The sequence below is a fragment of the Oncorhynchus mykiss genome, chromosome 6 (assembly GCF_057628025.1).
Source record: "Oncorhynchus mykiss isolate SJ-2025 chromosome 6, ASM5762802v1, whole genome shotgun sequence".
NCBI lineage: Eukaryota > Metazoa > Chordata > Actinopteri > Salmoniformes > Salmonidae > Oncorhynchus > Oncorhynchus mykiss.
The window spans coordinates 43,551,808-43,566,605 of NC_143027.1; the positions used below are offsets into that span (position 1 = coordinate 43,551,808).

Consider the following 14,798-nt stretch of genomic DNA (forward strand, 5'->3'; position numbering starts at 1 on the left):
GAAACAATGTTGCAAATGTCGGAGAGACAGAGAGAAAGGTTTATACAAACCCCAAGGTTTACATTGGAACAACATGAGCCTCCAATCACATGCGTCTCAGATGAGAAAGTCCTGATGAATTTGAAGTTCCTGATACAGCTCTCCATCGGGAGTTAAGAAAACTTTTCTGCTGGACCAGGGATGCCATAAAGTACTTCCTTGACAAGCAATGGAAGCATGTGTGTGTTACCGAAGCCTGACTGTCCTTTCAGGAATTATACCAACTTCCAATTAGGATCTTTTAAACAGCAACTGAAGCTAGCTACAAATGACTGGTTGGACGTCAAAGACATCCTGCCTGAAGCAGACATTGCTAAAAGTTGTGGGTAATTGATCAATTGTCTGTTGTAGTCGAGATGGTACAGGATGCTGAAAGTGGCTTGACTTCCATTTCAGGAAAGAGACTGTTGGACTGCTACATGCAGTTCATGCAAGATTTGCTCAAACATCTTGAAATCACTCCAATACCCATGGTCTGTCCACAGATCATTGAGCTAACTGATTCTGGATTGGGTGTGTCTTATTTTGAGATACGTTTTGTACAGTCATGTACAATATTGCTCAGAGCTCAAGATGTATGTGCAATGAAAATAGCTTACACATCATATGACAAAAGAGAGAACATAAGGGGACATTAAGTTTGATACCTGTCATGTTCGTCATACGAATGAGACCAAGGCGCAGCGTGGTATGCGTACATTCTTATTTATTAAAAGAATGAACACTGAACAAAATAACAAAATTAACAAACCGTGAAGCTAATATGAATAGTGCAGACAGGCAACAAGATCCCACGAAACACAAAGGGGAAATGGCTGCCTAAATATGATCCCCAATCAGAGACAATGATAAACAGCTGTCTCTGATTGAGAACCATATCAGTCCAACATAGAAATACAAAACCCCCTAGACCTACAACAACCCTAGACATACAATAACCCTAGACAGTACAAAAACTAGCATACCCACCCTAGTCACACCCTGACCTAACCAAAATATAAAGAAAACAGAGATATCTAAGGTCAGGGTGTGACAATACCATTTAAACTAAAATGGTGTCTTTTTAGGTATGATTTAGAGCAGCAGAGAGAGTCTGGATTCATTTAACACAGCTGCTGAGTCGCATTCACAGAACCTTTTGAATACTCCGGTCAAAACTAAGCAGAGATGTTGAATGCATCAATGGGTAAAAATATGCCTTTGTAACTTATTATAGGTGTAATACAAAATTGTTCAAGCTCTCCAAAGGCATTGTCATTCAAATGACAACCCGGCTGTTCACATGAGATTGACACTGCTGCTTTTGTTTACATTCTACTCTCATGTTTTCACATACAGAGCTAAGCACTTGGGCAGCCAGTGATGCTGTTTCACCCATTCCAGATTGCAGTTTATAACATTTCAAATTGTTTGACCCTCAGGTGACCCTATCTGTGATGGAGGTGCAATCCGGTGGCAAATATCTTCTGACATCCATGGTTTGTCAGAGACCGATATCGCAGCGATGACACAGTCAGCCCTTGACGAAAATGCAAAAAAAAATAGATGGAGAGCCATGCTTCGGTTGTGACAGAAGAAATCCGATTAAGAATTGACGAGTCATCTGCACCATCAGGTTTCACCAGAGCATTTACTGTGAAACCAGGTACTTCCAAGCAATTACTCCCATATTAACCTTTTTATTTACAATAAAACATTCTGGCACCTACATTGTAATTTGTGACATTAAATATTGCATACGTGTTTGAGTTGCTAAGAGTCTCTACACGTCGACATCTCATACCCGGTCTACTAAAGGCTTTTCTGCCATCATGCTACCCCTTTGTCTTTCCTTCAAGTGCCTTGTAAGGAAAGAATGACAGGGTTGCTGATTTGTACTGCCATACTGAAATTCTCTGTAGAAATGAAGGTATTGGTCCACTTGAGTGGGTTCTTTCTTCAGAACACGGAAGGCAGATGGTGTAATATACAGTGATGGCTCAGACAAGTCCTGAAGAGGTAGGTTTCTTTGACCCAGAAAATCCCTGTGTGAAAATATGAACAGTTGTGTTATTAACCAACACAACATGGTACCTTTACACACAACACATGTTGTGATGTTGTACAAAATGACTGGCTATTCAAATAGAGTCAATGAAAAAAACATTCAACAACAATTAATAACAACATGATCAAATCACTGGAACAAACCTGATGTCCCAGGAAGTACTGTAGGTAGGCTTTATCGTCCATGCTGATGGCCATAGCAAACTTTCTCCTTTCCCCAGCCTCAACTACAAACATGTGTTGTTGAGCAGGAGCCAAGTTTCCTCTGATGGTATGTAGATTCTTTGTCACACTCCTCCGTTTTAGGTGGTTTCTTTGAACGCTAAATCCCTAGACCCTTCTGTGGAATACATTGATGTGAAGACACTAAGAATCTGTCCAGACACATATCAAACAAACATACCATCATCTTTTACCCCTACTCCTCCTATTTCCACTACTACTACTAATACAAGAGGAGTCTGAAATAGTTGAGGCATGGCACAGATATTTCAGATGAATAGGGTGTGAGTATATGGATAAGGATATGGGCCGAATTTTGGCAGGATTTTATGAGTGGCATGTATCTCGAGATATGTTTAAACACTTACATGTCTCTTGCTTTGGATGCTTTGGTGTGTCACTGAGCAAAACAAGGACAGTCCTTGCTTCAGCCTTCTGTAATTGGCATGTTTCAGCAGACTCCTCATCGTCACTCTATTGTGAGTGTAGAGTACACTCATGAAAAGGCCATGAACTGTAGTTTTATCCTCGGAAACCCAGAGTGAATCCAAAATCCGTGGACAATTGACAGGTGGTCTTAAAAGCTATCAATTGTGATGTATAAAGTATAATGTGAGCAATGATAAAAGCATACCAACAATTCCTACAAAGTGGACTATTGTGGCTAGGCTTAATTTTTTTTTTTAATTATACAAGATAGTGTGTGACAGAGTATTTATGAATGGAGAACATTTTTCAAACAATGCACTTCACATACCTACGCACTTGGCCAATAAAATCTCATCCTCCGTATCAATCATATTTTTGGCACCCGCACCACAGGTCCTTTCCTTGATTCGCTGCTCATCTGTAATTCAAGCAAGCCTCTAGGCATCAAGATCTTCAGGAGTAGTTTTGCTGGCCTCCCATGCCACTAGCCTTTCCTCCAGATCACTCAACAGACACAGACACATATCCAATGCACCCTGGACTGAAAAGGCAGAAAGATAGGAGAAATGTGGTGGACCCTCTATTAAATAAAAAATGTCTTGAGGTAGGAAAATCGCAAAAATATAATCAATGGCTTATTAGAGAGAAGATAACCTCAGCTGTTATGACATTGGCCAGTATGAAATCTGACATGTATTATAGATGTCTTCGATCTAAAAGTTATCATCTAACTTCCAGTGTAGTGAAAGCAGCTTTATCACAATGCTACATAATACCGGCTGTATTTCTGCCTGCATGAACGGCAAGAGCTCAGATACACATGAAAACATGAAATGACCCCAGGAATCGATAGAACATCGCTTATAGATGCCCAAAAACAATATAATATCAATGAACAATGTGTGAATCTTTCCTTTAATGGGGATGCTGGTAATGGAAATGGCATCACTGACACAGTTTACAATTTAATAACACAATTTACTGGTGTAATTCACCCTTCCATTTCAAACATAATCAATGGTGCATTTTACAGTTCATACAAAAGTCTAATTCACACAACCCAAAGCCATGCATATCTTCATGCAACCTAGTTAGGAGATGGTGAACAAATCTCTTGCAAGACATACTACGCCTGTTCTGCATTTTTCACTAAAGATATGAGAGGTGGTTTGCATTGAAGGCTGTTTTTACTTGTATTAGAAATAGTCCATTCCCAAACTAGGTCTCAAACCATCTCACCCCTCTAATTTGACTTCAAACGTTTCCCTTCTCAATCTGCCTCATAATCATGGACAGGCTGGTTAACATGCTTTATGTTCACACAAAATCGATATTCACTAACAAATTACATGAAATCACCTGGGGACGTTGTTGTGATGCAAATCTCATACCCAAGCAGATCCAGCAACTCTGGCTCAATGGAGGTTATCGTCTCTTTTCTAGGCGGCTCAATTGATGTTTTGTTCACCCAAACTCCAGCCTTTCAAATTCCACAGACGTGTGTGTGTGTCTGTGTGCTTACGTGTGATGATGGAATTCTCTCTGTGTGTGTGCTTGTGTGTTTGTGATGAAATGCAGTGAGGTGAAGTTAGAATATTTACCTGCCACTGAACAACTCCCTGAGACTATCACCATAGGTGCAGAGGTAGGAGAAGAGGTGAGAGAAAGTAACAACTTGGAATTTCATAGACCATATGAAATCAGAGGCTCATAAACAAATCCCTGGCATGGAAGGAGTCTATTCACACACAAATTAGCGACAAGTTTGGAAATAGATTAGTAATCAAGATATTTTAATTTAATTGAAACACTTTTAATGTACTGTACGTGTTCTGTCATGAGGAGATGATAAAATTACAATGTTGAGTGATAACAGTAGCAAGTCATGAGGTGAAGTGAACAACAACTTTAATGTTTACTGCACATTTCCTCCATTTTGGGAAAACTTGCCACTGAAATCCTACACCTGAAATGAGTCACATTACCATAGCAATACAAGGATGAGGTGAAAAATAACTGTTATTTCATTTTTCGTCAATTTTTTCAAAGAAACTTGCCCTGCTTAGGTTTGAGTCACACATTGTGCCACTGAAAGACAGCCCAGTTTACTCAAGTGAGCAGCCTGCTCTCTCCTTTAGGAGTGTTGCGCCTAGCAACTCCTCACCTCGGGGTAACACAAACTACAAAGCATAATAAACGTCTGGGCTCATTTGCACTACTGTCAGTTCGCTACAGAGGGGAAAAGGAAGAAGAAACAAAAGTTGGGAAGTTATGAAGTGAAAAACAGCATGGCTAGTTTGTTTCATAACGTAAGTAACATCACAAACAATGTTGTTTAGACACTGGTAATTAGTGCTATGTCATGACAATTGACTAAATGCCAGATAATATGACCTAACGTAATGGTCGTCGGTGGAAGAAGGTGAGGACCAAAGCGCAGTGTGGTAATAATGATGTTAATATTTAATTAATCAAACTGAACACTGAAATACAAAACAACAAAGTGAATGAACGAAACCGAAACAGTTCTGTCTGGTGCAGAATACTCAACAGAAAAAAATCACCCACAACTCAAGGGTGAAAACAGGCTACCTAAGTATGGTTCTCAATCAGGGACAACGATTGACAGCTGCCTCTGATTGAGAACCATACCAGGCCAAACACAGAAATCCCAAATCATAGAAAAAAGAACAGACTGCCCACCCCATCTCACGCCCTGACCATACTAAAACAAAGACAAAACAAAGGAACTAAGGTCAGAACGTGACACCTAAAAGATGCACTCTATTCTGTTGGCCAGGCATGACACCATATCACAATACTGCTGAGCGATTAACCAACATTTCAAATCAAATCAAATTGTATTTGTCACATGCACCTGAAGCCTGTGCTGGTTTGAAAAATATTTTGATGTGGGGCGCCATCCTCAAACATTCGCATGGCATGCTTTCGCTGTAAAGTCTATTGTAAATCGGACAATGCAGTTAGATTAACAATAATTTAAGCTTTTAACTGACATAAGACACTTGTATGTACCTAGATGTTTAATATCCATAGTTTTTATGAATATTTATTTGAATTGCACGCCCTCCAATTTCACCGGAAGGTGTCGACAGGTTTCCCGCTATCCCAGAGAGGTTCTGTAAATTGCAGTTAAAACCTCAAGGATCCGCCCCTTTTCAATTTTCGCCTAAAATTACATACCCAAATCTAACTGTGTCACAACTTCCGCCGAAGTTGGTTCCTCTCCTTGTTCGGGCGGCGTTCGGCGGTCGGCGTCGCCGGTCTTCTAGCCATCATCGATCCACTTTTCATTTTCCATTCGTTTTGTCTTGTCTTCCCACACACCTGGTTTCAATTCCATCATTACATGTTGTGTATTTAACCCTCTGTTCTCCCCATGTCCTTGTCCGGAATTGTTTGTTGTAAGTGCATGTGCACGGTTATCTGGAGCGCCATCAATGTACCCATTGATTGATTGTTCGGTTATCTGGAGCGCCATCAATGTACCCATTGATTGCTTGTTCTGTTCCTGGTGTTTTTTATTATTAAACTGCTCTGTTGTAAACACAGTTTTTGCTCTCCTGCACCTGACTTCTCTGCCGTTCCTCTCCTTGTTCGTGCGGCGTTCGGCGGTCGGCGTCGCCGGTCTTCTAGCCATCGTCGATCCACTTTTCATTTTCCATTTGTTTTGTCTTCCCACACACCTGGTTTCAATTCCATCATTACATGTTGTGTATTTAACCCTCTGTTCCCCCCCATATCCTTGTCCGGAATTGTTTGTTGTAAGTGCATGTGCACGTTTATCTAGTGTGCGACAGGTTTTGTACCCATTAATTGCTTGTTCTGTTTCCGGTGGTTTTAATTATTAAACTGCTCTGTTGTAAACACAGTTTTTGCTCTCTTGCGCCTGACTTCTCTGTAGCCAGTACGCACCCCTTACAAACTGCCTGTAGCTCAGGACCTGAAGCAAGGATATTCATATTATTGATACCATTTGAAAGGAGAAACTGAAATTTGTGGAAATGTTTAATTAATGTGTGTGAATATAACACATTAGATCTGTTAAAAGATAGTACAAAGAACAGAACTTGCGGTTTTTGGTATTTTTTTGTACCGTCCTCTTTGAAACGCAAGAGAAAGGCCATAATGTCTTAATGCCAGCCCAGGTGAAATTGAGATCTTGGCCACGAGATGGCCGTGCAGTGTATGTGCAAAGCATTAGACTGATCCAATTAGACTGATCCATAGCATTTTTGATCAAAATGTTGTATCAAGACTGCCCAAATGTGCCAAATTGGTTTATTAATACATTTTCAAGTTCATAACTCAAACAACAGCATGGTATTATTTCACTGTAATAGCTACTGTAAATTGGACAGTGCAGTTAGATTAACTTCTTATGGGCTAGCGTCCCACCTGGCCAACATCCTGTGAAATTGCAGAGCGCCAAATTCAAAATACAGAAATTAAACATTCAGAAAAATACAAGTGTTATACATCGTCTTAAAGATTGTCTTCTTGTTAATCCAGCCGCTATGTCAGATTTCAAAAAAGCTTTACAGCGAAAGCATACCATGTGATTATCTGAGGACAGCGCCCCGCTTACAAAAGCATACAAACATTTTACAACCAAGTAAAGGAATTACAAAAGTCAGAAATAGCGATAAAATGAATCACTTACATTTCATGATCTTCAGATGGTTGCAGTCACAAGAGTCCCTGTTATACAATAAAAGTTTGATAAAGTCCCTCTTTATGCCCCAAAAACTCAGTTTTGTTGAGTAATCCACTGGCTCATAGGCGTTCACAACATGCAGACAAATACATCCTAATAGTACCGGTAAAGTTCGTCAAAACATGTCAAACAATGTTTATAATTAATCCTCAGGTTGTCTATTGTCTAAATAAAAGATAATATTTCAACCGGACAATAGCGTCTTCAATAGAAAGGAAAATCAACGAACGCCGCACAATCGGTCACACGCGCAAAACAGCTCTGGTTCATTCTACAGTCCACTTAGAAAATGGTCTAATTCTTCTGCATTTTCAGAATACAAGCCTGAAACAATGTCTAAAGACTGTTGACATCTAGTGGAAGCCATAGGAACTGCAATCTGGGTCCTATCCCATTCATTACTGTATAGGCATTCAATAGAAAAGTACCCACATCAAAAATGTCTCACTTCCTGGATAGATTGTCCTCAGTTGCCATATCAGTTATGTTATACTCACAGACATTATTTTAACAGTTTTGGAAACTTTAGAGTGTTTCCTAGCCAATACTACCATGCATATGCATATCCTGGCTTCTGGGCCTGAGTAACAGGCAGTTTACATTGGGCACCTCATTCATCCAAAATTCAAAATACTTCCCCCTACCCAATTAACACAAATTTAAGCTTTCTGCCAATATCAGATTTGTCTATGTCCTGGGAGATTTTCTTGTTACTTACAAACTCATGATAATCACATTACCCTACGTTAGCTCAACCATCCCTGCTGGGGACCCACTGATCCTGTAGAGGTTAACTCCTACATTCCCAATGTAATGCCAGTACATTATGGACTTTGAGCTACAGACTTCTGGGTTATAACATTAGATTAATATTCCAACCATTAGCTGTAACAACAAAATTAAACATTTGTTCACAAAAAAATTGTTTCACAGGGGCTGAGCTAGAGCGGTGTTTGTGAGATGAGGGCGGACCCCGAAGTGGCCTGGGTCTGGGTCTTTTTCATAAACATCTGCAGAGTATGAATGATTTGAGCTACAAACTATTTAACGCTATCTATGAAAAACTGAGAATCGGCTGTTTTGCTCAATGTTGCTCACAAGCTGCACAACAGTCGTTAGGTAAAGGGTTCTTCTACATTGAAGATCATAGGAAATTCCAGGATGTGGTTGTGTTATGTTCACATATTGTACCCGGTCAGATACGGTTGTTTTTCCCTCTTGAATCATGGTAGAAACAACATAGCCACTACCACTTCCTCAAAATAGTCAGAGTATTTCTTAATAAGTAAAAAAATGTGCATGAAAAAGTCAGTGCACTGCAGACAGTTTTGATTCAGCTGTTGATTTCCGGGAACATGTATACAACTTCATTATCAGCAAGCTGTCATACTATCGTAGATAAAGCACAAGCTGCTACATACATCTAAGTTCCATATCTGTGTTTGTCAATGAAGCTAGCTAATAGAAGCAAGCAGGCACATTTGAGGAGGCAGGCCACGCTAATGAAGTCAGCTTTTCAAGTCATTGAAGAAATCCCAGGACTTAGTGTCTATAATATTGTAATAAGCTCACAATTGTTGTTACTGAGTAATTGGATATTAATGTCCCAGTGAGCAAACAATTGATGTACTTACAGCAGTCATATAAATTAATTTTTTTATGCGTGTGCTTCAGTGATATTTAGTTGTTTTTTTACTATCAGAGTGTGCATCTGTCTGGCAGTGTTTTATAGTGAATCATGCTAATAAAACAAGTTGTGGTGGGACACTTGTGTACAGGTTTAGAAAATAGTTTTATATTGGCAAGGGACAGTTGGGATGCAAGTGCGCATCGTCTCAATTCTCATTTAGAAAAACCTCAACCAATTTCTAAAGATTGTTGACATCCTGTGGAAGTGGTAGGAACTGCAAGTGTGTGTCCTCGGGGTTTCGCCTGCTAAATCAGTTCTGTTATACTCACAGACATGATTCAAACAGTTTTAGAAACATAAGAGTGTTTTCTATCCAAATCTAATAATATGCATATCTTACTAATAATATGCAAATCTTATCTTCTGGGGATGAGTAGCAGGCAGTTGAATTTGGGCATGCATTTCATCCGGACGTGAAAATACTGCCCCCTGTCACCAAGAAAATAAACAGGTCAACATTCACAAGGCCAGACAGATTATCAGGACGTGTACTGCGAGCATGCGCTGAGCAACTGGCAAGTGTCTTCACTGACATTTTCAACCTCTCCCTGTCTGAGTCTGTAATACTAACATGTTTTAAGCAGACCACCATAGTGCCTGTGCTCAAGAACACTAAGGTAACCTTCCTAAACAACTACCGACCCATAGCACTCGAGTCTGTAGCCATGAAGTGTTTCAAAAGGCTGGTCATGGCTCAAATCAACACCATTATCCCAGAAACCCTAGACCCACACCAATTTACATAACGCCCCAACAGATCCACATGATACAATCTCCATTGCACTCCACACTGCCCTTTCGCACCTGGACAAAAGGAACACCTATGTGAGAATGCTATTCATTGACTACAGTTGAGCGTTCAGCACCATAGTGCCCTCCCTCAAAGCTCATCAATAAAGTAAGGACCCTGGGACTAAACACCTCCCTCCCTCCGCAACTGGATCCTGGACTTTCTGACGGCCGCCCCCAGGTGGTAAGGGTAGGTAACAACACATCCTCAACACAGGAGCCCCGCAGTGGTGCGTGCTCAGTCCCCTCCTGCACTCCCTGTTCACTCATGACTGCACGGCCAGGCACGACTCCAACACCAGCATTAAGTTAGCTGATGACACAACAGTGGTTTGACTGATCACAGACAATGACGAGACAACCTATGGGGAGGAGGTCAGAGACCTGGCCGCGTGGTGCAAGGACAACAACATCTCCCTCAATGTGATCAAGTCAAAGAAGATGATTATGCACTACAGGAAAACAAGGACCGAGCACGCCGCCATTCTCATCGATGGGGCTGCAGTGGAACAGGTTGAGAGCTTCAAGTTCCTTGGTGTCCACATCACCAACAAACTAACATGGTCTAAGTGCACAAAGACAGTCATGAAGAGGGTACAGCAAAACCTATTCCCCCTCAGGAGACTGAAAAGATTTGGCATGGGTCCTCAGATCCTCAAAAGGTTCTACAGCTGCACCATCGAGAGCATCCTGACGGGTTGCATCACTGTCTGGTATGGCAATTGCTCGGCCTCCGACCGCATGGCACTACAGAGAGTAGTGCGTAGGGCCCAGTACATCACCGGGGCAAAGCTGCCTGCCATCCATGACATCTTTACCAGGCGGTGTCAGAGGAAGGCCCTAAAAATGGTCAAAGACTCCAGCCACCCTAGTCACAGACTGTTCTCTCTGCTACCTTACGGCAAGCGGTACCGGAGTGCCAAGTCTAGGACAAAAAGGCTTCTCAACAGTTTTTACCCCCAAGCCATAAGACTCCTGAACAGGAAACCAAATGGTTACCAGGACTATTTGCACTGTGTGCCCCTCCCAACCCCTCGTTTATGCTGCTGCTACTCTCTGTTTATCTTATATGCATAGTCACTTTAACTATACGTTCATGTACATACTGCCTCAATTGGTCTGACCAACCAGTGCTCCCGCACATTAGCTAACTAGGCTATCTGCATTGTGTCCCACCACCTGCCAACCCCTTTTTTTCACTACTGCCACTGTCTGTTCATCATATATGCATCGTCACTTTAACCATACCTACATGAAAATACTACCTCAATCAGCCTGACTAACCGGTGTCTGTATGTAGCCTTGCTACTCTTATATTCAAATGTCTTTTTACTGTTGTACACACACACACACCTTTTTTTCGCACTATTGGTTAGAGCCTGTAAGTTAGCATTTCATTGTAAGGTCTACTACACCTGTTGAATTCGGCGCACGTGACAAATACACTTTGATTTGATTTGATTCACGAGGAAGGTGGATCCTTTTGAATATGAAAGTGGACGAAAAAGAGATTTGGCTCATTAATCTATATGGTCCAAATCAGGATGATCCACACTTTGAAAACATTAATACCAAATTATTGAACTTACAGGCAACAAATTATCTAATCATTATAACACAGTGTTAAGTACCTCAATGGACCGTAAAGGTAATCACTCTACAAACTATCATCACCGTGCCCTTAAGGAAATCACAAATATTATGGATATTTGGAGACTAAAAACGCGATCGGATGATCATCTAATTGGCATTCACATAACTCATAGATTTTCCACATGGACGGGGATATTGGAAATTTAATCAAAGTTTACTGGAGGACAACTTATTTTTTAACTAAGACAAAATAATTTATAACTGAAGTTTTCCAATTTTCATAAATCATAAAAAAGCAGTTTCTGGCTAAAGAAACAAGACTAACAAGGGAAATCCATGAACTAATAGTACAGGTAGATAGCAATAAAACGGTACTACAGAGATACAAAATAAGTTAGAGGAAAAACAAAAAGAACTTGAGGAACTTATTCAAGAACGATCTAATGTAATTATTACAAAAATAAAGCAAACTGGATGAAGTATGGAGAAAAATGCACAAAATTCTTCCTGAATCTCCACTTGTTACTGAAGATGGAGTCATCTATGATTCTCCGAATGATATTTTAAAAGAGGAAGCTAATTATTTTAGGCAGATGTTCTCTTTTTCATCTTATCCTCCCCCACTGAATGAAGATTACGGTAAGGACTTTCATCCAAATAACATGAAAAATTGAAAATTAACAAATGTACAGAAAGATCAGTGCGAAGGCCAAATTACAGAGGAATAGCATGATGCCGATGACTCAAGTTTTATGTTAAGTCCGCAAGCTAGATCCCTGCAATGTCTCATTAAAGATCTAGATAATTGTTCTGTACTCTCTGGACAAAAACCTAATTATAATAAGTGTACAATATTACATCCTTAAAAAATACAACTTTTACATTACCTTGCAGCTTACATATAAAATGGGCTGATGGTGAAGTAGACATACTTGGTAATCATATCACAAAATATAAGCTCTCCACAATGAATTTCAATAGAAAACTTGCAAAAATAGACAAGATCCTGCAATCATGGAGAGGTAAATAACTGTATATTATTAAAATTGCCCTGATTAACTCCTTAGCCATATCTCAGTTTACTCACTTACTTATGGCACTGCCTACTCCTGATGATTCATTTTTCAAATCATATAAGCAAAAAATATTTAGCTTTATCCGGGATGCTAAACCAGAGACAAAATAAAACAAGCCTATCTATATAATGAATGTGAATTGGGTGGGTTGAGATTATTAAATATAAAAGCACAAAACCTCTAAAAGATTAATTCATTCTAAAGTTTTATTTGAACCCTAAATGGTTCTCAAGCAGATAAGAAAAACTCATCCATTGTTAAAAATGGCCGTTTTGCCTTTGTGCAGATTGCCATGTCTCATTTTCGATTAATTGAAAATGACACTTTTTTCAAAGTATCTGTCTTTTTCAAACAAGCATTGCAGAGCTGGCTACAATTTAATCCCCCTGACAGATAGACCAAATATTACAACAAATATTATGGCTGAACTCAAATGTGCTGGTTGATAAAAATCCTGTACTTATGGGAAAGATGTTTGAAAAGGGTATTTTGTTCTTAAATTATATTGTAAATTGTAATGGTAGAGTTATGTCCTTCATGAAGTTATCAGAATTGTACTGGAAGGTCTGCTCAATCCAAAAGTACAAACAATTGATTACAGCATTGCCCCAAAAATGGAGGAGGCGGGTGGCAGTGGGAGGAGGTAGGGAACTGGTCTGCCCAATATAAAGGATCAAAACTGGCGGAGGAATACAAATAGCATAAACAGGAAAGTATTACCAGTTTCATTTGAGGACCAGGATGTTGACAACTTTGCCAGACAGATTGCAAAATAGTTGGGAAGAGATTTTTGATGAACCGATTCCATGGTACAGGGTGTATGAGTTGACATATAAAACAACGCAAGATTCAAATCTTCGTGCTTTTCAGCTAAAATTATTATATAGAATTCTTGCCACCAACAAAATGTTGAATATTTGGGGCATATAAAATCATTGAAGCTCTGCAGATTTTGTTGTGAGGATACAGAATCAATAAACCATTTTTACAGATGCACAATCGAGAGCATCCTGGCGGGCTGTATCACCGCCTGGTACGGCAACTGCTCCGCCCTCAACCGTAAGGCTCTCCAGAGGGTAGTGAGGTCTGCACAACGCATCACCGGGGGCAAACTACCTGCCCTCCAGGACACCTACACCACCCGATGTTACAGAAAGGCCATAAAGATCATCAAGGACATCAACCACCCGAGCCACTGCCTGTTCACCCCGCTATCATCCAGAAGGCGAGGTCAGTACAGGTGCATCAAAGCTGGGACCGAGAGACTGAAAAACAGCTTCTATCTCAAGGCCATCAGACTGTTAAACAGCCACCACTAACATTGAGTGGCTGCTGCCAACACACTGACACTGACTCAACTCCAGCCACTTTAATAATGGGAATTGATGGGAAATGATGTAAATATATCACTAGCCACATTAAACAATGCTACCTTATATAATGTTACTTACCCTACATTATTAATCTCATATGCATACGTATATACTGTACTCTATATCATCGACTGTATCCTTATGTAATACATGTATCACTAGCCACTTTAACTATGCCACTTTGTTTACATACTCATCTCATATGTATATACTGTACTCGATGCCATCTACTGTATCTTGCCTATGCTGCTCTGTACCATCACTCATTCATATATCCTTATGTACATATTCTTTATCCCCTTACACTGTGTACAAGACAGTAGTTTTGGAATTGTTAGTTAGATTACTTGTTGGTTATTACTGCATTGTCGGAACTAGAAGCACAAGCATTTCGCTACACTCGCATTAACATCTGCTAACCATGTGTATGTGACAAATAAAATTTGATTTATTTGATTTGATTTATTTTGGTATTGCCCTGGTAACCTGTTTCTCGTCTCAGGTTCAGGAATGGCTGAAAATGCATAGCATTGATCTAAAACTGGACCCTAGTACTGTTAGGAGACCTGGAGAGACCGGGTCAGTCAATTACTAATATACTAATACTCTTAGTAAAAGTATTTACCTTCAACATGCAATCTAATCTGCAGATTCTATTCGATTAGATAGATTGAAATTGTACGTTAAACATAATAGCATAGTTGAAAGATATGTGCTGCGTAGAAACACGAAGTGGGTGGCCAGCAGAGATAGATGGGATGGGCTGAGGGAAGCTGAGGGTTGGTATGTGGAAAATGGAGACA

The 14,798-nt window shown here is 40.1% G+C and overlaps 1 long non-coding RNA gene across 1 annotated transcript in view; it reads right to left on the bottom strand.

Annotated features, from left to right (window-relative positions):
• Positions 1 to 728: 728 nt before the first annotated feature.
• Positions 729 to 14,798, bottom strand: part of LOC149982863 (uncharacterized) — a 34,096-nt gene continuing 20,026 nt past the window's right edge. The window contains exons 3-6 of the long non-coding RNA XR_016496948.1: positions 3,065 to 3,277; positions 2,676 to 2,891; positions 2,230 to 2,425; positions 729 to 2,063 (exon numbers count right to left, since the gene is read on the bottom strand). This is a non-coding gene — a long non-coding RNA (uncharacterized LOC149982863). The remainder of the gene's footprint in view (positions 2,064 to 2,229; positions 2,426 to 2,675; positions 2,892 to 3,064; positions 3,278 to 14,798) is intronic.